At 38.8% G+C, this 23945-nt stretch overlaps 1 protein-coding gene and 1 long non-coding RNA gene across 3 annotated transcripts in view; one reads left to right on the top strand and one right to left on the bottom strand.

The window, feature by feature from the left end:
• SASH1 (SAM and SH3 domain containing 1) overlaps positions 1-23945 on the top strand; it is an 825655-nt gene that overhangs the window by 452690 nt on the left and 349020 nt on the right. The gene's annotated exons all lie outside the window — the stretch shown is intronic.
• LOC109320134 lies at positions 9019-11562 on the bottom strand. The gene is made up of 2 exons (XR_002103725.1): positions 11454-11562; positions 9019-10405 (listed from the first exon to the last, which is right to left on the bottom strand). It is a non-coding gene; the product is annotated as an uncharacterized LOC109320134 (long non-coding RNA).

The raw sequence follows: 23945 nt of genomic DNA, 5'->3' as shown, positions 1-23945 counted from the left end.
ATTGAGCCTCTCATGTGAGCTGTGAAGGTCTTTCCCAGTGAGTGGAATCAATTCTAGAGATGCTCATTACTGAATGAATTCTTTGCTCTATGAGGAAATAAAATATTAATCCATTCTGCTTATATTTTACAATGCTGCATATTGAGTCCTGTTAGAGCTGTCACACAGTAAGTGTCACAGTTTCACTTCGAAGGCAGTGTGATTGGCTTGTTATGTCCTAGAGTATTAAATATTATTTCTAAAAATTACAGGTAATTCTCAAACTCAAACCATTGTATCCAAACCAGGGAAATTCTCTACCAGACCTCACCATAACAAGTAGAGAGGAACTGAATGAAAATTTAAGCAAATGCTACAGATCATGATATTATCACATTTGCTATGTTCAGACAGAATAAAGCTTAGACCATATGTGTGTGTATGTATATGTACACACACACACACACACACACACACACACACACACACACACTAGAATAGTATGCATATTCTGTATCTGCAGTGCTCTTGAGACCATCATTAAGAAGCACAGATCATGACATGATCACATTTGCTATATTCAGACAGAATAAAGCTCAAACCATTTATTTACACAGACACACATACACACACATGACTAGAATAGTATACATATTCTGTATTTGTAGTGTTCTTGAGACCATCATTGAGAAGCAGAGTGGCACCCACCTATTCCTACTCTGCAGATGCAAAACCTAGACATGAGGTGGAAAGCTACCCTGGGGTCACCTCCCTCCTTCCTCCCCTCTCCTGCATGCCCCCTGCTACCCAAACTGTTTTGATTTCTGTTTCCAGAATGCTTGAGAGGCAGGGGAGACCAACAGATATCCTCATCTTTTGGGGGGTTAGTGTATATGGAGCAGGGAGCAGGAGGCTTAGGGCTATGCTTCTTAAGTGCCCTGGAGCTCAACAGAAGTCCTATAAACATAGCCATTGGGGCCAGTTTCCCAAAGCTGAAAATAATTGAGCCCAACTGGAAAAAAACATTTAAACACACACATATAACTCACGAAACATGAATAATAATGATTGGTATCCCAAAAGCCACGATCAAGAAAGAAAGCCAAATGGATGAGGGGAAAATGGTTGAGGAAAATAAAAATAGGTTTCAAAACCAAAAACACAGAAGAAACTCAAAGTTAGTGATAATTAACCTAGAAATTTGCTAAGAGAAGCAAAATGACCGAAAGGAAAATCTATAACTAGCACAATTTCAAGGACAATTAGGAGATTTTTTGAAAGTACATTATGAATAAAAAGGGCCTTAATAATGATGCTGGTTTATTAGCAGATGAAAATGATACTGTTGCCAATAAAGATTCAGAAAAGGCAAAGGTCTTCAATAAAAATTTCTGTGCCATATTTGGGGGGGAAAAGCCAGAACATGATTAATTCCAGTCTCATTTCAACAGTATCTAAAGCAAGACTTCTTTGAATTGGTAGGTCCAAATAACTTGAATCTACCAACTTTGAAAGAATAGGCTTTAATTTAATCCAAGAGAACTGGAAGAAAGATACTGTGGGGCCAGTATTTTAACAAGGATAAATGGGATAACCTATGCAATTACATGTCTCTAACCCTGATATTGATTCCAAGCAAAATAATAGAATGACTAATAAAGGACTCGATTAATATTCTTTTATTAAATAAAAGTAATAAAATCCGTTATTGAAGAAAAGTTATTTAAAACCAATCAACATGCTTATATAGAAAGTATATCAAATTAGTTTGAAAAGTTATATTTATTAATTAAATTGAAAGTTTAGTTTATGAAGGTATTGACAAAATACATTTTGATTCCTGCATCATATTTGACTTGGTAGCTTACAACAGTTTCATTAAGAAATTAAAATAATAAAAAATCAACATGATCCACACTACATGAATTAAAAACTGGCCAACTTACAAACTCCCAAACCATCCAGAAGTGGGATGGTTTCTAGGGGCCCAGATGGATTAGGTCTTGGCCTTGTGCCAGTAACATTTTTATCAACAACTAGAGAAAATATAAAGTCATCTTTGAAAAACTTTGCTGGTGACAGAAGGATACAGAGGACCAAGCATGGATGCAAAGTAGTCTGGTTCACTCAGTAAGATGGAGCACAAGCAAACCCAATGCATTTTAACATGGCCAGATATAAACTCACTACAGATAGTCAAGAGGCAGACATCATGAGGACAGTGAGAGACTTCCCTGGAACACCTTCATTGGGTTTCAAGTGTGTAGTTGTAGCAGATGGGTAGGCCTTATTTTTTACAGCAGCATAAACAATGGTACAGAGCCAGTGTAGACATAGTCACAGTAGCATAACTAAGGGGCCATGACCAGAGCAGGTGCTGCTCTATGGGGGAGAATAAAATTGCCTTGACCACCATAGTGGCTGATCATGCTGCTGTGATCAGCACTCTGGCAGCCAGCACCACCCTACATGTTGTCCAACTGCATAGGTCACAGAGTTGCCTGCCTATGTCTCTATTTTGGGGCCATAGTGAGTGATCAGCTAAATTAGAGCTGTAATGCTGCTGCCAAAAGGGCTGATACATTTCTTGGCTATGTAAACGAAAGAATAATAAGCAGAAATTTGGAAGCTGTGTTACCTCTGTGTTTGGCAGTGGTGCAACTGCAGTAGGAATAGGTTGTCCACAAAAAAAAGGATGTTGAGAAATAAGCAGAGGCTCAGTGAATAGTCATGAGACTGATGAAAGGACTGGATCACTCACCTTACAGTGAAAGATTCAAGCTCAAATGATTTAACTTAACGAAGAGGAAATTAAGGGATGACTTGAAATATACGAGGAAAAATGTTGTTGGTAGAGGACACTTCAAGCTAGCAGACAAAGGTATAACAAGATCCATAGGCCTGAGGCTGAAGTTGGCAAACTGGGACTTGGAAAAAACGTGTACATCAGAGCATCTTACTAAGGGTGATGATGTTTTGTGCATCACTATAAATGTGTAAATCAATATTGGATGTTTTTCTAAAAGAGATGCTGTAGTTCAAACAGGAGTTAATTCAGAAAATCCTTTGGCACAAGGGGTCAAACCAGATGATCAGTTGTTGCTTCTGGCTGTACAATGAATTCTTTCTTGCAGAATGAGTATGATTTTTTTTCTTCCTTCTTTCTCTCTCTTTGGATATATTTATTGGGTTTTTAAATATCATTTATAAAGAAAGAGCTAAATTATAGAGTTTTATAAACACTATGGGCGGATTAATTGAATATAGCTTAGCGCAGCAACAACTGGGATTAACAAGCTACATAAAAGTTGGACGCTGGGCCAACTTCATATTGCAATTTCAGGAAACCTATGTTGGGAAGAGCAGGAGATATTTTAAAAATATGGCATTACAATTTTAGCAAACAGTTGACCATTGGAGAAAAAGTAATGATATCTCCAACACTGTTTCTAGTTCTTAGCTTGCTGCTCTCTGTTCTATAAAATATATTGTTTTTCATTATAAACAGCTGTACATAAATTGAATCCAGCATTTAAAAGATTTTTTTCCCCCTTTCTAAAGTAGGAAGCTGCCAAGGGAAAAACAGCTTCTTTTTTTTTCTTAAGGAACTCATGCCTGACTGCTTTAGGGAAAAAATAATGAAACCACACCTTATTTTGCATCAAAGAACTCATGTATCATGTACAACTGGAGTGGGATGGGAGTAGGATATTTTAGATCTTTTCTTGGTCATGTATTTGAACTGGTTTAAGACAATTGCATCTCTAAATACATTTGCTCTGTCCTCCAGCATTCAGCAAACTATTTTTAGTCTTTTTTATTAAGTTGTTTGCAGTTTCATAGTTTCATAGTTAGTAGGGTTGGAAGGGACCTGAGCAGATCATCAAGTCCGACCCCCTGCCATGGCAGGAAAGAGTACTGGTGTCAAACGACCACAGCAAGGTGATTGTCTAGCCTTGTCTTAAAGCCCCCCAGGGTAGGAGCCAAGACCACTTCACTTGGAAGTTGGTTCCAGCTCCTAGCCGCCCTGACAGTGAAGTAGCACCTCCAGTGATCCATTCCTAATAATGTTTCTATATTTTTGTAGTATGCATTAAAAACCAGTCATATTAACACTGCAAACCTTGACACCTGTAAGGTTTGGGAAAGTATGGATCTTGAGCTGTCTTCGGTTTTTGGATTGTCTTCTTTATGTTGTGTTTTAGATATTGTCAAATTTAATTTTTTTTATTTGACAAATTTTAGAAAAATACAGCTTCACCATTCTTCCAATCATAAGTTCTGTAGCAGTTTTTTTTACTTCTCCATGGTTTGTAAGAAGAATATACTGAGACAAGTCTACATCTATACGAGTATGATGAAAGGATTGGATGTTGAACTTTATAATGAAAGACTCAAGGAACTCAGTCTATTTAGCTTTCACATCAGGTTCTTGGTATAGTTTTGCTGCTGGTCATGTTGCTGGGGTGAAGGATCCCCTTCTCTCTTGCTAAGCTGTGAGGGGAAAAGGAATAGAGGAGGCATCACAGTTCTGCAGAACCTGCTAACTGCCAAGCTCGGGAAACTTTGCATTGACGCCCATGATTGAGAGGCTGCCTGCCTCTCCTCTTTACCTTGCGAAGAGTGGACCACACTTTGTCCTGAGTGTATTAAACATCTCTACTAGATTAAGATCCAATACTTATTGAAGTAAAACAGTACAGATTGGGATAAAATGGTTCATTCTGGTACTGTAATTAGGTTAATGGAATTGACTTTAGAGAAGTTACCCTAGAAAAGTGTGTGTCCCATTCTCATATAGAACTACAAAGGGCCCCAAATTCAAATTATAAGTTAAAGTGGCACTTTGGATATTTTTTCTATGTTAGTTGCATTTCTTGAATACATGCATCACCTGTAACCTTTAGGGTAAACGGTATTTTTCATTAGCATAAATAATAAGCAGATGCCATTCCTGCTGCAAGTAGGGCTTCCTTCAGCTAATCAGGTTTTCATGCATTTAAATAGGAATATTAGAATGATGGTAATTACTTCAGTTTTCCATGAATGATCTGTCAAGGCATTAACTTCCACTGTATATTATTGCACAGAATAATAAGCATAGAATTAAATTATTACCTGTGTTGGAATATTTTAAATGTTTTGACAACTTTGATACTTTGTGATATTTAATGAAATTAGTATAATTTTATTTTTTTTTCAATAGTTGAGCTTCCTAGGAAGGGCTCATGCTGCCAGGGAGGGCTCAGATTTGACATTAAGGCAAAAACACTGATTTTGGGATGTAACAGGTTAAAGGAAGTAATGCATAGATATACAAGTCAGAGCAATAAATGAAGGTTTTGATTTCAAGGACAGATGATAAGGGGAGAAAAGGCGGGGGAGAGAATTATGGAGAGAGAGAGAGAAGGCAGAGGGAAAGAGGAGCAATCAATCAAAGTAGCTGAAAGAAGGAATTTGTTGTACATTTCTTTATATTCATTTCAAAGGGAGGAGTACATCTGGATTTAGGAAGTATGGTGCATCTTTACCAAATGTAAACACAAGCAGTAAGCATTGGAAAAATATTTTGTTTAAGATAAAGGATTTTAAATAAGCAAGGTTTGATCAATTACAGCTGTATTTTATAGTACAAGGAGGCTTAAGAGTAATTTTGAACTGTGAAAAGAAATTGGGCTTATTTATTTGTAACATTGGAGTCAACAATGGTCAGATACAGGTTTTCCTCGCCAACCACTGGGGTTAGGTTCCTGAAAGTTCCCACAGTTGGCAAAACCGTGATTGGAAAGACAAAAAAAGGCTTATGGGGAAAATGGCAGGTGGCAGGCTGATGCACAGCCACAGAAGACCATGGTTACTCAAAACTGTGTACTGTGGTAGCCAAAATGGTATATAGAATATTAAGTGTGGATACTCAAAACTCTGGTTGGCAAGGGAAACCTGAACAAACATTTGCCTTCCTCTGACCAAACCTATGCATAGTTTGCAATCAACTGGAAGAATATTTCCTATTAAATAAAAGGAGGATTAAATAAAAGCTGTTTGTGGGCCTACTCTCCTTTTGACCCACTATGTAAAATCTGGATATTAGTTAAGTATTACCTGACAAGTCATGGGAGGAAGTTGGATTTTTTTGAACAAACCAGATTGGATACTAAGATGAGTCATCAGAGAAATTGCCATTGCACGTTTACATCAGCATGTTGTGTTGAAACAATCCAAAGTAGATATTGATTTGTGTCACCAATATCAAGATTTATTGGCACAAGAGGTATTGATCAAGACAAATCTAAGACATTATTAGATCTCGGGTATTAATACATTTTAATACTGTCCAAACACAAAAGTCAATATGATTATGCATAAATATACAAACATTTCCCTTTAAGATCCCAAGAACTTATTTTATTTCAGAGTGATATTGAAATGAAAAAGGCTGAAAAATAACTAACAAAAAGACACTGTGAATATTTGCATCTTCAGTGCCAGCTGTCATGTAATTTTTAAGTCTCCGAGGAAGCACAGAAACAAGAACAAATACCTGTTTCACTGGTTCACAAAAGGGTTTGTCCGCTGTTTTCTATCAGTGACATTAACCTGTTCCCTAAGAAAAAGGACTGATTTTCTATATAAGCCATATTCTAGAATTAGATGGCACAAAACCTTTTTCTCATAGGATCGCTTCAATGAAGACAGGAGCTTCATTTAGAAATTAAGCTGTGGGAGAGGGGAGGAGGAAGAAAAAAAGACAGCAATCCTATGGTGTGTGTTAGAATGTTCTCTCTCACATCATGCAATATATTGGGTTGATTTCATCGGGAAACTATCTATAATAGGGTAACTGTTTAATTAAAGCAAACAGTTCACCTACAAATGTTTTGGTTATTCTCAGTGTTCATACTTTGCAGACAGAACAGCAAAGAAAATAAGTGCATTTCACATTGGCATCTATTTTTCCAAGTTATGCCATGATTTAGGAGTGTTCTTTCAGCTGATTGTCTTCTGATTTCTTTTCTATGTCATCTCCACCACGTGGTATATGTATATGTATGTGCTTTATTTTATTTTATTTTATTTTATTTTATTTTTTGGTTAAGCAAGTTTAGCGATTGTAATCTAAATTTAGACAGTTTTGTCCAAAACCCAAATCTCCAGCAAATAAGATAATACCAAACTTGTAAACTGCTAAATTCAGGAAGCAAAATAAGAAGTTTTCCTCAAAAGTAGCCATGTTATACACTGTAGGGGTTTTTTATTTAAAATGCTGAAAAATGACATGGAGCCTTACAGTCACATTGGAATGGAAATAATAGCTCTTTACAGAAGTTAAAGGGCAACATTGTGACAAAATAATTACTGAAAGAGAAATTTAGCAAGATGAAGATACAGATGTGATTGAAGAAGGAAATAGATACAGTTTGAACATTGTCGTTCTGTTGGAAATCTTTTGCTTGGGATTTTATCAGCAATTTGAGGGGAGAGAGGCTTGGATAGACTATTGGAAGGTCACCTTATTTCTGAAAAGTCTCTAAGCCATCTATCAAAGCACAATCATGGTATTATAGTAGGCACTTGGTCACACCTGATATAGTTGAGGTTGCAAAACAGTTTCTCTATGACCGTGAGGGGGTGTAAAGTATTAATGGCTCCATAAGCTCAGTAAATGAAATCCCTTCTAATAATCTTCCTTTTACCACCACAAATCAGTCTGAAGATTGCTTTACTTCTGAGTAAATAGGAATTCTCTAAGTACTGCTTCTCCAAAGCACCGATTAGAGACAAAGGAGGTTTCTCTTGTTATAGAGACATATCAATCAGGTTTTTATTTTTTCCACACATGATCTTGGTGTATACATTATACCAAATCACAATGTCATAGAATAACATGTTACTCACACACAGCTCAAAGGTAACTTTGAGAGACCCAGGCAGCAGCAAAAATAAAACAAAAACTAAACTCAAAAAGGCCAAAAGAAAAGAGCATTATAAACATCTTTATAGAATACAACAAATTCAGAGTAATATTGAAAGTTGGGGGCTTTATCTATACACAGAATCACCATTCAAATAATTCACTACCTAGTGATAATTAACATGTGGTTGCACAAAAGTATACAGTCTTCAGACTTCAAATAAGCATAGCACTGGTTCAAAAAATAACTAACTGTACAGTTAAGGACTTTGTTGGGAAATGGAGGGAAACCAAAAGTAATCAGAAGTGGAAAGGTAACCATTATAGTTTCTTGGTTATGCCGTTTTGGACAGACTTTCAGGCACTTAACTTTTCACACATGAAGTCCCATATGTACCTTTTCAGAATGTTTTCCCGTTAATTATTTATTGCTAAGTTGATTGGCATATTTGACATAATGATTTTTGAGCAACTGTTGTTCCAAAATCAAGTATAATGGACACCTAAAAATCTTAAATCAAAGTAACTTGACAGTTTAAAATTTGTTGATGCAGAATACCTAGGGTATTTAACTACTCATCCTTTTCCTTCCTCAGAAGCATTTATATTTCTCTTGAAATGTTAGCTTAATTTCCGAGCCGAACCCTCCCCTTCAAATGAGACTGTAAAGTAAATTAATATCTTCTGATGATTGTGTTTTGCAACTTTGGCCATCCTTTGTCATCCAAGTGGACTGGCAAGGTTGCCACACATTCTCCTTCTAATACAGTAAGCTGTCACACAGGGGAAAACTGTAATCAGCTGGCTCTAATTAACCATCGATCCTCATAGAGACTGCTGGGAATGGGAGAAGATTGGTGTATATATCCCAAAGGTAGCCAGAATTAGCTTACTCTGAGCATCAGAAAATAGAGCAGCAGTCCTTGGAATGCTAGCAGTGCTGAGGGGTGTAGGTTGTAGCCATGTTGGTCTAAGGACATAGACAATGTTCTTTGGGTGTATCTGATATCTTTTATTAGACCAACTTAAATAGTTGGGGGAAAATTTTGAGCAAGCTTTATTTCCAGAGAAGGGATAAAGAGAAGTGAAAATCACATGAAATAAAAGGTGTTGAGCGCAGGCTTGGGCAGAGCTCCCTAAAAGTCTCTGGACTTGCTGATGAGATAAGAGAACTCATGATGAAATAGGCCTATGAGGATGTAAAGAAATAATGAAGCCCTTTTTAAGGATAACATGTGTCCTGGCTTCCTTTTCCCCCAGAGTGGGGTGATCTAGTCCTTTCGGTTCCCCAAGTAATAGCCCACCCCCATCCTCTCTGCCTTCTGTGCAATGATGTGCTTGGCTGTTTTCCACTCTCAGAGAAGCATTCGCCCTCATGCAAAAGCCAGTATAAATCTTATGGAACTCGCAGCATTCTGGGCCAATGTTTATCTTTCTGTGTTGATATTGGTCATTTTTTTCTTGCCAAAGTTTTCACCATTTATCTTTAGTACTGTGGACGTGACTGATGCCACAAATCCTGAATTGTGCAAGAAGTAAATGGAATGAGAAGTGTAAGAGCATTAGGTACTTTACACAGAGCACCCTACCTAATTCCAATAGGTTACCCCTCTGTTTTAAGTCAACTCTGGTATATTCCACAGGTATTCAGTACAATTTGACTTGACCCGAAATTAGACACTGTTTTTATAAGGTAAACGATCTTGAGTAGCTTCCTGTGGCATGTTTCATTATAACTTGTTTGTTAACTTGTTAATGATGGTTACAATAAAAATACTATGGATAATTAATGAGATATTGGCATGATGTTACATATTTTTAACTACTGTTAACATATTGGTTCTTTCAAAATGAAAGAAGGTACTCACTGTTAGGGAATGCCAAGGCAAAAAGCAAAAACAGTAACTGTCAGGTAATTACTTGCCACCCTTTCTTCTGAGTTGCAGGGCTAGAGACAGTTTATATTACAAATACTAATCCAGACACCATGAAATTCCTTTACAAATTAGTGTCTTCTCATTTTGTTTATGCCACAAGAATGGGCCCGAAATAAAAATGTGAACAGTTTCCCTAATCTACTGATCAAATCATTTTCCTTACAAGCAATATAAAATAATGGTATGTAGTATTGTATGCATAACAAAGCTATAAACCTTTGCTATCTGCTGTGTTAAGGGTGGAATTTGTAATCTTTGATTCAAGTCATTGCTCTTTCCTTTTATATCCTTCCCACTTGGTTGGCTGAGTCCCAATGCAGTTTGTTCTTTAAGCAAGCACTGGGAGCTATAACCATTAACCTTTTTTAAAGCAGCATTTTAACATGTCATGAGTTTAGATGTCTTGCTTCTTTTTGCCGTTAACCTTTCTGATGGGACAGTACACTGGGTTTTGCTTACTTCAGCACATCTGTGTCACTTTTGCCCTTTGCTCATGTGCAACCACTATTTGTCATTACAAGAAAGATGAAAGAAGGTGATAGGGGAAGGGTGAAGTTGTGCATGCTTCACCTTTTACCTGTTTTGAAAAAGAAAATAACATGAATATCCTTATTTAGGAACAGGAATTATTGCTTTGTTGTAATATGGAATATATCACTGGAAAATCCTGCTTGCACCCCACTAGTATACCTTAATTGCCAACAATGATAAGGCTTTGTAACTGAAGCTTTCAAAACAAAAGCTTTTCATCCAAGGCCAATGCCAGTGAAAGGTTCAGTTATTCTTGCTTTACTGAGCATGAAATGGAACTGAAAGGCAATATTAAATGGGTTATTAAACTTAAGACATGGTGTCTTGTGATCTTTCCCTGCAACTCCCCTTCCCACATGCATGCATAATCCATGTGGAATATTCTCTGTAGAGTTGCTGGTCATTTGTATGGCCTTTAGATGTGCAGAAACGTTAGCATTGCAATTATTCAATAGTTGTTTTATGATAAACTAAAAATATGGTCCCTCTGGGACACAGGCGTCTGCTCCTTGGTTATCTGCATCCTATATTCATTCATGCAAATACATACCGCACGAAACACAAACCTGTCCTGAAAATTGAATGTTAAGAGCTTTGCTAAGTATAAAGAAAATCTTTATATTAAACAATATTCTGTTCTTACAAACCTTGTTCTTCCTTCCTACTCACCCTGCCTGCTTTCAACATAATTTTTGGTTTCTTAAATTTAATCTGTTAAATTCCCAAATATTTTTTGTTTTTTTTCCCATAATGGATACTTTTCATTTTCACTGGTGTTTAAATAAAACAGATTCACTATAATCTAAATAAATGTCTTTTCCCTGAAGATAGGCCATAAATCAAAACAGATTTTTTTTTTATTCCTCTTAATAGCATTTTAATCTGAGCCATTTCCCAAATGAATATGGGCCACATCCAGATCTTGTGTAAGTCAAAGGGAATCTTTGGCTTGAGATCAGCTTCAAGGCATTTAACAGAAAGCATACTATTACTTTTTGATTCACTAAACTTCTTTACCAAGTTTATCCAGAAGGCCTAGTAACTGGAAAGAGGTGGAATATTAAACAAAAGTCATTAAACTAAATGGCATTTACCAGTGCAAGGTAACAGCTTGTCAGTAGGTAAAGGTAGGTCAGTTGACTGGATGAGGAGTAGAAAATTTAGTGCCCAGTAACCCAGCAATGCTACTGAAAATGAGCATTAGTACAGTAAATACGGATATATCAGAACAGGAAGCTCATTTGCAACTCCTGTCACCCATTCACATGGCAACAAACTTGTTTCCAGTTTGTCCCTGGTAACCAGGCCAAAGTCATGGCCTGATTAATAATTTACTGCCATTTCTCCATATCGTTTCAGTGGCATTAAAAGCACAAAGAGGGAGAATAAGTAACACTTTGTATAACTGCCAAAGGAAAGGCAGATAATAGAAGTTGATGTATACCCAGTCATGGCTAGTCTTGACTAATATTTTTGTGACAGCTTATTTGTGCTTAGCCATACTTCTGCAAGTTTACCCAAAATGAAAGAAAAATACATATCACAACTTACTCCATTGTGTATGTGGCATGAAAGAGCTGTTGAAATATACTTCAAAAAAGGACAGAACCGGGTACTTGGCAGTAGTAGGTACCAGGCAATAGAAGCAAAATCAATATCTGTTAATTTTGGGCTTGGGTTTTTTATTTTGGTTTGACTTTTTTGTATTTTGCAAACATACTTCATACATTTGAGAAGCCAAAGAAAACTAAACTATTCAGCTTTCAAGAAGGATGGGGGATATTTTAAGGAGTACAACTGTCAGTGTAAGTGTCTGGTAATGAAAAGATCTAGGAAATTTCTTAGAAACACTTACCTGTTCAAATATTTAGGGAGAACATTATCTACAGTTTAATTGGTGCAGTGAACACTTGAACTGGATGCTACAATGTGTTCTTGCCCCAAGATCCTGATCAGGATTGCAATCCCATTGTGCTAGGTAATGTGCAAACACATGAAAATACATTTCCTTCTCTAAAGAAGTTTGGATCCAAAATAGATATGGTGTGATTTAGCAGGGAGAGAAAAGAAGGAACGGCTCTTGGCTTATAGTATTTGGAGTAGCTGAACTGCATGTGAACAATAGTAAATTCTATCAGGCCAATATATTGTCCCCCAAAACACAGAAGATGCCATGGTATTGTCTAGTGCTGTCATATCACCCTTGGACTCACTGTCCTACTGTGGCTATTAAGAATACTGGAAACTATTTTGTAAAAAAAAAAAAATCCCTGAGGTATCCTAAGCAGGCTGATCTCCCAATTTCTGAACTTAATTGTGAATGAGATTTAAGTAAAATAGATTTAAGGAAGTACATGGTACACAAAGAAACACTGTAATACCCCAGCTTATCAGAGGCGTCCAATAAGGTGGCATGAAAGGAAATTGGTATCTTACTGAATGGAAGAATTTACCACCCAGCTGTCCAGCAGCTGAAATACCTGATGAAGTAATATGTTCTCCACGAAAAATAGGGGAACAAAATGAGAAGTAGCTGTCTGAAGTGCAAGGATAATGGTCATCATATCATCTTGAATCTGAGAGAAGAAAGGGAATAGGTTTCTTATACTGGACAATAAGAAACAGCAAGCTATAAAATGTCTTTAGAAATAATATTATAGCTGAGATCATTATCAAGGAATTATGGATAAATTAAATGCAGAGCTCTAAGAAATGTTTAAGTTTTTCAGTTAAAAAAATAAAAATCTTGGCATGCTTGATGGAGAGCATGGTAGAGGACTGGGGGTGTCCTAATCGACTCCTAGCAATGCTGCTGATTGACTGAGTCTGTTGACCAATCGAACCATTGTGCCAATTGCCATAGCACTAGAATCAGTCTATAAACAGACAGCAATCACACTAAAGGACTTTGTTTTCTTTTCCCTGTGATAATTACAGAGGCTCAGATAAATTATTAAGGAAATGAAAAAAAATAGTAATTTTGGAAGATCTGGCAAACAGCAAAAGAAAAAAGATGAACAACTGATGATGGAATTGAAACACTCAATTACAAATAGCCTCAGAGCAAGAACACATTTGAATGGAATTAAAGATATTTATCAGTGGTGAGGATTTCAGTTTCGTCTAGCGTCTTGCTTTGCTCTGCAGCTATCTGGACATGAAGAGACTGATCAACTGCCTCAGCTCTCAGCTTCATTTTAAGACTTTCAAAATTCATAGCCAAAATCCCCAGAAGCGCTAAAACCCATCACTTAAAAACGAACCTCTGCTGGAAATATCTATCAGCAGACAAGCAAAGCTGAAAATAAATGTGACACTTCCATGTCAAGTTGCTGTTATTCAGGCAGGCAGAGATAGGATAGGTATAAAAACCTAAAGATGATCAGAGCTGCAAAGTATGGAACCACTTGAAACCAAGGATCAACAGTCTATAGCTATAAAGTTATATTGGAATCAGACCCAGATACAAGCTGCCCCCAAATTTCAAGCACATTCTAATACAATGTTTTGCAGCACAGGTACAGCATTTGAATGCATCTCCATGGAGATTTCTGTTCCAATTCTGCAGACCTTCGCTGAGTGCAAACTGGAGCTATAGCAATCAATACTAGATGAGGATCTTTCCCAAAGATTTTGTGTGGACATCAGCTACTCCTGCTGCTTTTCAAAGAAATTTCAAAATACATCTTTTCTCATGAATTCCAAGAGGTCAATTTGCTTTTTTGCTCTGAATCATCTATTTCCATCACTGTAGGTCTCTAGACAGGGGCTGGAGGTTGAGTCCCGGGCATTAGAGTTTTCCATGCCCCTCTGATTTTAAATCATAACCCAGAAAAAGAGGTCAATAGAGCTCAGTACAAAGTGAGCAAGTTATATTTGTCTCTCCAACACAACACAATCCATTTTCTAATTAAACGGGAAACACCATGCTTTCCTAGGCTCCTGAGTTAAAAGTTTATTGTGTGCAAGTTAAGATTTTTCCCATGAAACAAGAACACCTACAGGCTCCCAAAACTGAATCCCTTGCCTTGTGGTTTGAGGCACCTATTGTTTAACCATTCTTTCAGTGGCTACATATAGAGGGTGACTCTGATCTCTCTTTCATTAATGTAAAATTATTTGGTGGTTCGTGTAGTAGAGATACCTGGGTTTAGGGTTGTAATCTATCTATGGTATGCTACAGCAACAAGGTGGGTCTGGGGGTCATCCTAGGGGAGGTTGAGGTGGAGAGGGGGGTTCTGCCAGCTTCTAAAGATTTCTATCCACATATGCATAGTTATAATAATTTTCCAAAGAGCTGGCCAGCTCCTCCATGTGTAGAAATTGCAGATCAATGCAGCAATGGTGTGAACACCCCAAAGCCAGAGGCAGTTTATCCTGAAGAAATAATAATGCAGTAATGGCAGAATTTCCTATCCTTTTTGTACAATGATATTTGTTACTCCTTTGTACCACCTTCCATCCTGCATTCATGTAGGTGGTAAGCCTGGATGACCCTTGACATCCCTTCTAACCCTACAGTTCTATTTCAGAGTCTCAACAAATTTCATGTGAGAGCTGGCCAAAAAGTAGGCTTTTTGGCTCTCAGTGAGTTTGAGATTCCATTTTTAATTTGCTTTTTGTCCAAACTGGACTGGAAGTGGACACTCATGCCTTAAAAGGAACAGTGAAATTCAGTTTCACTGATTGGCTGGACAGAGGTCATCCAATCAACAGACTGTCCCAGGGCCAGAATTTCCCCTTGGAAATCTGTCTTGGATTTGGCAAAACTTTGCTAGAGCTATGATATTTCAACCACAATATTTGGAGCTCAACTGACTGGCATGTTCCATTAAGCTTTGTTTCAGACCAACATGTTTGATCTGACCAGAATTTCAGACCAACTCTATTTGGTGCTCATGAAGTGCACCAATTCTCCAAAGAATTATTGCTTCCTCTGTATCATGATCAGAAGCTGAGTTGCATAGATGCACAGATGAAGTGAAATACAGTTGCACACAGAAACTGTTCATTGTGTCAGGTAACTGAATGGGGGGGGGGAAGGGAGGGGGGGCTGGCTCCCAGCCCTATGCGTTAGCCACCAGAGCATTTTTCTTTCCTTCTTACACAAACATTGATCAACCACAGAAGTCAAGAAGAGTATCATTAGCATGATAATACCTTTACTTTTGTACTCAGGCTGAACCTACACCTTGGACAGCAGCAGACTCACAGTTTCTTACACTTGAAGAGACTGCTTAGCTCTTAGAAGTAGAAGACTGCTTATGGGAAAAGGGACATTGTAATTATATGCTGCTTTGTAGCACTGGGACAGTATCCCAAGGGACCAGAATATCATCATCAGTCCATCCTGCTTCTCAGAGTTCCCTTGCTAGAACTGCTGTTGCTGTAATCCATTACAGTATTCAGAGGCAGTTTAATATGAACCACTTTGACAGTGATACAAATGGTGTTCTGTCTTTTTAGAGCTTCTAAGTTCAATGGGATCTGCTTAATATCCATTTCTAAAAATTAACAGTCTTTTTTGTAACACCCTGAGCTAAAGTCTAGGGTTTTACCCCCTGTTTTCTACATGATCTGATGTTAAATCCTGACACAGTAATTACACCTTGCTGTGGGCAGATGCATGCATTCTAAGTCTATTTAAGATTCAGCCCTATAAACTACTTAACTTAAGTTCATTGGCATCTACAATGGCAAAGGGAAATGTAAAGTGAAATTAGCTATGCATATTTATTTGTCAGGGTGAGATTTCCATCCCAGATTCATGCCAATCTCTCTGGCATAAAAATACTCTATGCCTGCAGTGCTTTGTTGAATGGAAACAATACCACTCATTATAAAGCAGATTCAGAAATGTCACGGGTTTATTTACATCAAAGTGTCGCTGAAACCCAAGCCCGAATGTTTATCAAGATGTATGCCCCTGCTACCGTGACCACATCATGTTGCCTTGAACTGCAAAGAAAAGACAAGGAATGATTGAGTGGTTTTTTTTTTTCCTCATCATGTATTGTACCTGAGTTTAGTCTCGGTCTGGCTCCTAAATAGAATAATCAATGCCATTATCTCTTCCTCCCTTATCTAAATCACATCAGTAGATCAATAGCTACAACAAAGGAGGCCAGAGCTTTCATTCCACTGGGACTCATTACTTTGCTGCCTAAGATCTGGGTATAGATTCTCAGTAAGGTTATCTAGTGTTCCACAGTAGTTAACAACAACTGTCAGTTATTAATGCTGTACTGAAACCTCACCTTTACAGTACTGTGACTGATAACAGGACACGCCTATAACAAAACAAATCGCCATGTCTCCCACCATCACCCCCTTCTCTTTCTTTAGTAGTGTTTTTTTCTCCTACCCTTTCTTCAGTTCTAGTCCAAAGTGGCATGTCTAAGAATATAAAATGTTTGATCCTTCTCATTGAGATTCTTAGCAAGTGCAGGTTTGCCTTTAAACAGACTAACATCTGCTGCAGTATTATAGAGACTAATTAAAATAAATTCAGATCCTAAATTAGTCTTTTCTGTAACATTTATTATACTAGCCACTGGGTGATAAACTACATAATATGGTTAAGCTGAAAAGAAAAGTGGTATTTTGATTTCTTTTTTCCTTTCTTTTTGACTGGCCAGTAAAAACAGAGTTGAACACTTGCAAAATGGCATCTTTCAGCAGAACTAATCATAAATACTGCAGCATTTTTATCCCTCACAAAATTAAAAAAAGGTTTTGTAAAGAAAGAATCTGGTTTCTCACAACAGTTTGGACAGCATTCATAATCCTTCTTGTCAAAAAGAGACAGCCAATTTGCAAGGGCTAGGTAAATGGTATGACAGACAATTCACACATCAAGTCATCAAATCCTCAGAGGGGTGGTTAGCCACTAATGCAATCACTTCACCTTGGAGTGTATTATAGCCTCTGTGCAACTACAGATTCCCCCATATTCTGTAGTTCTAACTAGGGGAACAGGGCTAGAGCATGAAAGAAGGAAGGAGAATACATTTCCATGTGTTAATTACCAAGGAAAATCCAAGTGAGTGCATTTGTGCACATCATGTGCTTTGGGGGTTGCATTTAATGTGCTCTCAGCTGTCAGAAACACACTGATAGCAAGGATCATATTTGTTCCTTATAATATATGTGTGTGCGAAACAGAGAATGGCCTATAACAAATAATGTGGTCACTATATTGAAACCATGAGACAATGAATGAATGGAAGTAAGTGGAGAAACCTAATGTCCCAGGCAATTAAATCTGTGTTATAAGCTTAAGGACCTGAAGTTCATAACATGCCAATACTTTATATATAAGCAGTCATTCTACCTTATAAATCACTGAGCCTGATCTTGCACCCATTGAAATCAAGGGGGAGGACCAATGACAAAGGAAAGGGTAGGATTAGCCAGTGTGATTTCCCCTTAGCTGTAGAATTACTAAGTGTTTTCTGCCAACCTGTCAGCCTTTTTAGGACATGGTGTTTCATATCTTGAAATTACGAATGCTCACCTACAACATGTACTGTCCTAGAATGGTATAAGAAAGAAGAGACTAATGTTGAATTACTTAGCCCTTAGTATTTTATGTTTAGCCTTTTTTTTCCCTCCTTAACTGCTCTGTGTCAGCGTTTCCATGTGAACACTAACTTTTGTGTTGAAAACTGGCGAGTATCCAGGCCCCAGGTTTTCCTCCAAATGGACCCAGAAAGAGCAGAAACAGAAATAAAAATTGCAGTTATCTTCAGATTGTTTCCTAATATACCACAGAATACTTGGGTGTGGAACAGTATGGGAGCATTTCTTTCCACTGACTTCACAGCATTTGAAGTGCAAAGGCACGTTGGCCTTGACCATTCCCAGTTTTATTTCTTTACACCTTTTAAGTGCTTTTGTTAGACATTTTTTTTCCTCTAAAGACTCAGCAGTCTTTTCTAATTAATCACTTAGCACCTGTCCTGCTACTGAATGATGTTGCGTGCCTTCCAGTGGTTAAGAAATAGAACAGTTGGAGGGAACGTGCATTGTGTGTGTTTTTGTGGGTGCGCTTGCCTGACTACCTCAGTAGTGTTTATTAAAGGCGGAAATATAACTTGTAGAAATATTTTTCAGTAGTTCTTCTCCCTGCGGCTGCTTTTTCCTATGAAATAGCAAAGCCTGAGTTGTTGATAAAAGACTTGAGTCTCTGTAAAGGGAATAATATGTTACAGACAGCTCAGCACCAATTTCTGTATGTTTGCTTTTTCTCGCTCAGTCTCTAGGTTGTAACAGACAGAGAATTTGCTAAAGGCACTTCTGGGAAGACTTTGGAAAAATCCAGACTGGACTATGGTCAGTATTAATCAAAAACCCCAAAATAAGTGAACAGTACATCAGCAGGCAGCTGAAAAGGAATTTAAAAAAAATATGAAAGAGAGATCTGCTACAAAAGTGACTGAAGGTGGCTTAAATCAAAGAATCCCAAAGTGAATCGAGATGTCTGTGAGCCTTCCTTGACTTTCAGCCCAGCACCTAAAATCACTTGCATCATAGTTCACCTCCTGCAATTCTTCTGGGGGAAAAGTCCCCTGACAGGCCGTTAAATTTTGTGTAGGCTCATACTGTAACTTCTGTGTCACCTTAATGACATAACTCCAGCATATCTGATGATAAAAAGCGTAGGTCTGTTGTAGCTCAGCATTCCCTGCTTAAGTTTGTGAAGTTTCTGAGCTTTCCTTTACCATTTTGGGAAGCTTTCCATGTGCAAATAACCATCTGTCATTGTCTCTGCTTTAGTATTGCTGTTATTACTGTTAGAGACCAAGAAGGGCCCAAAGCAAACTGCTCATGCCTTTAAATCAAAGTATGATCGTTAACTAACATGAGCCATACATCTCTGCCATATAAACTGAGAAGTTACATTAACTGTACATCTTAACCTTGGCCAAGCTGAAAAGTTAACAGTATTGGAATGTGGATTGCAGCTCTCAAGAGCCTCTGAGTGTATAGCGGACGTCTAATGAAGTAGCCGTTGGTCATACAAGTGACAGTGTCACCATCAGTTCCTTCTAGGGAGCGAATGAGGGAGCAAGACAAAAGCACAGCACAGAAGAGATGTTACACTTAGATGATTAGTGGCCATTTACAAAATTGCACTATTTACAAAATTGACCATGCAACTCAAAGGTTGTCTTGAGTTAAAAGGAAACATCCCTGCTGCTGGCACTGCTTTTATCCCTCATTACTCCCTACCTGCTCCATTGTGCCATAATTATGGCTGAGCCTTGTACAGTGGCCTGATCTCAAGTGGCAGCAGTCCACTTCCTATGAGCTGCAACTGCTTCCTCCTCTTCCAGTTCAGTATGGTTTGCCAGGCATGGTGGGGGCTAGAAGGAGGCGAGACGTTTCTATATAAGGCTGTTTTCCACACTGGTCCTGGAGTGAAAGCCATTATAGGGAAGCTTTAGAGCACAACAGGAAGAAACTACTATAACTAGGAGTAATGGGATAAAATTGAGCAAAGGAAAATTTAGGCCATTTCCTGACAGTGAGATCTATTAGATTGTGGAATAGACAAGACTCCCAAGGGAAGTGATAGAAGTCCAAGCACTTGAGTCCTTTAAAACTGCACCGGACAAAGAACTTGAGGGTATAGTATAATAGGGAATAATCTGGCAATGGGTGCAGGAAGGGCAAAATGACTTAATAGGTCTCTTCCATCTCTAATTTCTAGGGTACATGTGAATAACTAGAGCTTCCTATTCTGAAATATCACTAAAACATTTTTTTAAATCAACATTTCTAGAAGAATAGTTTAATAGGGACTTGTTTTTTCTTCTGCTGCTTTACTTAAGTGCTCAATGGCCATTTCACCTCAGTCTTCACAGCAAGGTCAGCTCCCAGACTACTGCACCAAGCAGCACAGGTTGAGAAGGAGGTGAGCAGCCAGCAGTGGCAGAAGAACAGATTAAGGACCATTTAGAAGAGCTGGACATATACAAGTCCATGGGGCTGGATGGGATGCACCCAAAGGTGCTGAGGGAGTTGGCTGATATGATTGCAGAGTGACTGGCCATCATCTCTGAAAACTCATGGCAATAAGGAGAGGTCTCGGATGACTGGAAAAGGGCAAACATAGTGCTCATATTTAAGAAAGGTAAAAAGGGAAGATCCAGGGAGCTACAGACCAGTCATCCTCACCTCAGTCCCTGGAAAAATCCTGGAGTAGATCCTCAAGGAATCCATTTCTAAGTACTTGGAGGGGGAAAAATGTGATTAGGAACAGTCAGCATGGATTCACCCAGGGCAAATCATGCCTGACCAGCTGGATTGCCTTCTATGATGAGGTGACTGGCTCTGTGGATGCAGGGAGACCAGTAGATGTGGTGTACCTTGATTTTAGCAAGACTTTTGATACTGTCTCCCACAATATTCTCACAGGCAAGCTAAGGAAGTATGGGCTGAATGAATGGACTGTCAGGTGGATAGAAATCTGTGATTATTCCCCTCTATTCAACACTGGTGAGGCCACATCTGAAGTACTGTGTTCAGGTTTGGGCCCCCCCTACAGAAAGGATGTTCACAAATTAGAGAAAGTCCAGCGGATGACAGCAAAAATGGTGAGGGGGCAGGGACAAGACTTACGAGGACAGGCTGAAGGATCTGGGCTTATTTAGTCTGCAGAAGAGGAGACTGAGGGGGGATTTAATAGCAGCCTTCAACTACCTGAAGGACGGTTCCAAAGGGGATGGAGCTGGACTGTTCTCAGTGGTGGCAGATGACAGAACAAGGAGTAACGGTCTCAAGTTGCAGCAAGGGAAGTTTAGGTTAGATATTAGGAAGAATTTTCTCACTAGGAAGGTAGTAAAACACTGGAACAGGTTATGCAGAGAGGTGGTGGAAGCTCTATCAGTGGAGGTTTTCAAAACCTGGCTAGACAAAGCTTTGGCTAAGATGATCTAGTTGGGGATGGTCCTGCACTGAGCAGGGGGTTAGACTAGATGACCTCCTAAGGTCCCTTCCAACCCTTATTTTCTATAATTCTATGATTTACTGTAAAGCCAGGTATACAAGTGCTGAGGGTCCAACGAGGAGAGAGAATTCACTTTATACATTGAAAATCCATAGGTATGAGACTTTAAGCTGCATGGTGCTCCTAAAACTGTCATCACCTAAAGGTCTAATATCTCAGGATTTTCCAGGAAAAGATCCACATGCTGAGTATACTAAAGGAAGTCTGAACTTTCTGTTTGTCAGAAGTGTCAAGTCACTTTTATCAAGTGTTAAGATACTGGGGTAGCAAATATGTAGGACATGTGCCCCAAGTGGCACAAGCAGCCTCTGTGTGTGGCACACATTGGACTAGGGAGGAAACAGGCAGCACAGTGGCAGATAGGGCAGGGAGCAGAAAACAGAAGCAGCAGATTAGATGGGAAAGGGGATGGGAGTGGTGCAGGGCATGCCTGCCATAAAGGTTGGCCCCCACTGAACTAATCACTGGCACACAGGATATTTTTCATATGGTATCTCAAGATAATCCACTTCTATGGGGAAGTGAGGAAATATTTTTGTGTGGTTTTTGTTTTATATTTTAAAAAAATGGTGTACTTGATTTAAGGGGAAATAGGTTAGAAATCAGAACACAGCCAAAGTTGGTGGATATTTCCTTTGTATGTATGCTGTTGTTTAAAATTGGTTAACCAAGCTTCAGAAAATCCACTGATGAACTGGTCTGTTTCTCTCTTTGCGCCATGTTCAGGGTACTTATACTCCACGTCAGCATAATATCAGAGTGCCCCCATATCTTAACGCAGCAACTGGCAGTGGTTTTGCCAGCATGTCAGAATGGCCCAGGTTTGGTTTCGAAGTGGGTTGGTCCTGGGACTTGGCCACTGCCAATGCCACCACCACATCTCTGTGTCCCCCAGCAACAGCACCAGCAAAATGTCTAGCTGCAATGTGGGCTAAGCCTTCCACCTCCAAAGCCCCTGGCTCCAGTCCAGACCCAGTGGCTTTGTGAGCTGTAAGTCACTGACCCCTGTCTTAATGTATTCCTTCTTACATCACACCTGAACTAATATCTGAATTTAAGGTGCATCTCTACCATGCCTTCTGCCTAACTTCAGACTAACATGGCTAAATACCTCTCTTCCCATCACCCCTGTGATAACAGCCAATAGTAATCATGGTTATTGGGATAACCACTCCACTCTTCTGACACATGACAGGCTTTCACTTGGTTGGCAGTGGGAGGGTAGCTGTTATGTGATTCTCCCAGTATACGATCAGGGACTATGTTGCAGACCTCAGCAAGCTAGCAGCGTTTACTTCAGTGGGTTAGTACCTAATGTTTTGGGAGCTGTCACCAGCGGTAGAAAGAGAGGGCCGTGTCACATTGGACACCTAGCATATGTTATATTTAGACTGCATGAGCCCAGTCCTGGTCCTGGCATGCTCTGAAATATGTTAAATGAAGGCACTCCACTTTGGAGCACCTGCATCTGAACTCTTATATAATGATTATAGAAACAGGCCCTTTTTAAAGCACTCTGCACTCATGCACTTCCACAAGTTCATGGCTGTAGAGTGCTTTCAGTAGCCGATCTCCTGACAAAATGTCACTTGTCAGCACCCTAGAATATGAATTCTCAACCGGGGTGCTGTGGTGAAGCTAGCAGTCCTAAGAGGTGAATTGAGCAAAAGTGAAGCATGAAAAAAGGCACTCCATCTGGCATATTTACAAGAAAAGAGGGTGATGTGGTAAGAGAGAAAAGAGAAGTGCTTTGAAGTTCTAAGCAGAACATCAGATATGGACAAGAAACTCAACCCCGATGCACTAAAACAAAAGGGGCAGAATTCTGTTTCACTTGGTGGATGACCAAAATACAGCTTGAGATCCACTGTGAGTTGCCCAGCTAAAATGCAGGCACAATTCCCTTACCTCCTATAAGCTCACAAATGCTCCCATTATAGGAATTAGAATCGCCTTCTAGAGACACTCAGCCAACTCCTTATTTCCTCCTGCACTTTACTCAGGTAACTCAGAGCTGGTTTCGAGCTACACTGAGATTGTCTATTGTGGAAAATAGGATTTTGCTTAATGCATGGACAAAGCATTGGGCAAAGCAGCTAATCTAAAGAACTGCATTTGCTGTGGTGTAACTGCCAAATGAGAGGTGTGTAGGTGAGTTATTGGGTAAGCAGAGAGAAAAGGATAGAATTGGAAAAGCTTAACAGAAAATGCTAAGCACTTTTTTCTTTGGAAATAAAATCACTTTTTTTCCAATTTTAAAGACACTTCCAGTACAAAACAGCAACCGATTTCGTGCCTTGCCTCCTTTTAAACAGTAAGCTTCATTACAATCCCTTTTTCTGTCAGATGCATTGTATAGGATCTGAGCATCACATGTTACTTCACAGATGTTATTTCAGATAAAGCTATAGGCTGAAGAAAGTGAAAGTGGCGTGCATTTTCTCCCACACTTGATGAAATTACATCTCCTAACAGTCATTTGTGGAGCAACGCTGCTTGCATAACAATTGGCTTGATTTTATATTTTAGGTTATGATGTCAAAATTTATTATGCTGCAGTCTTGCTGACTGA

Source organism: Crocodylus porosus, unplaced genomic scaffold (assembly GCF_001723895.1).
Source record: "Crocodylus porosus isolate Cpor-Errol unplaced genomic scaffold, CroPor_comp1, whole genome shotgun sequence".
In the NCBI taxonomy this organism is placed as follows: Eukaryota; Metazoa; Chordata; order Crocodylia; family Crocodylidae; genus Crocodylus; species Crocodylus porosus.
The sequence above is the reverse complement of the archived record's forward strand: the minus strand, read 5'-3'. Positions and strand labels throughout refer to the sequence as shown.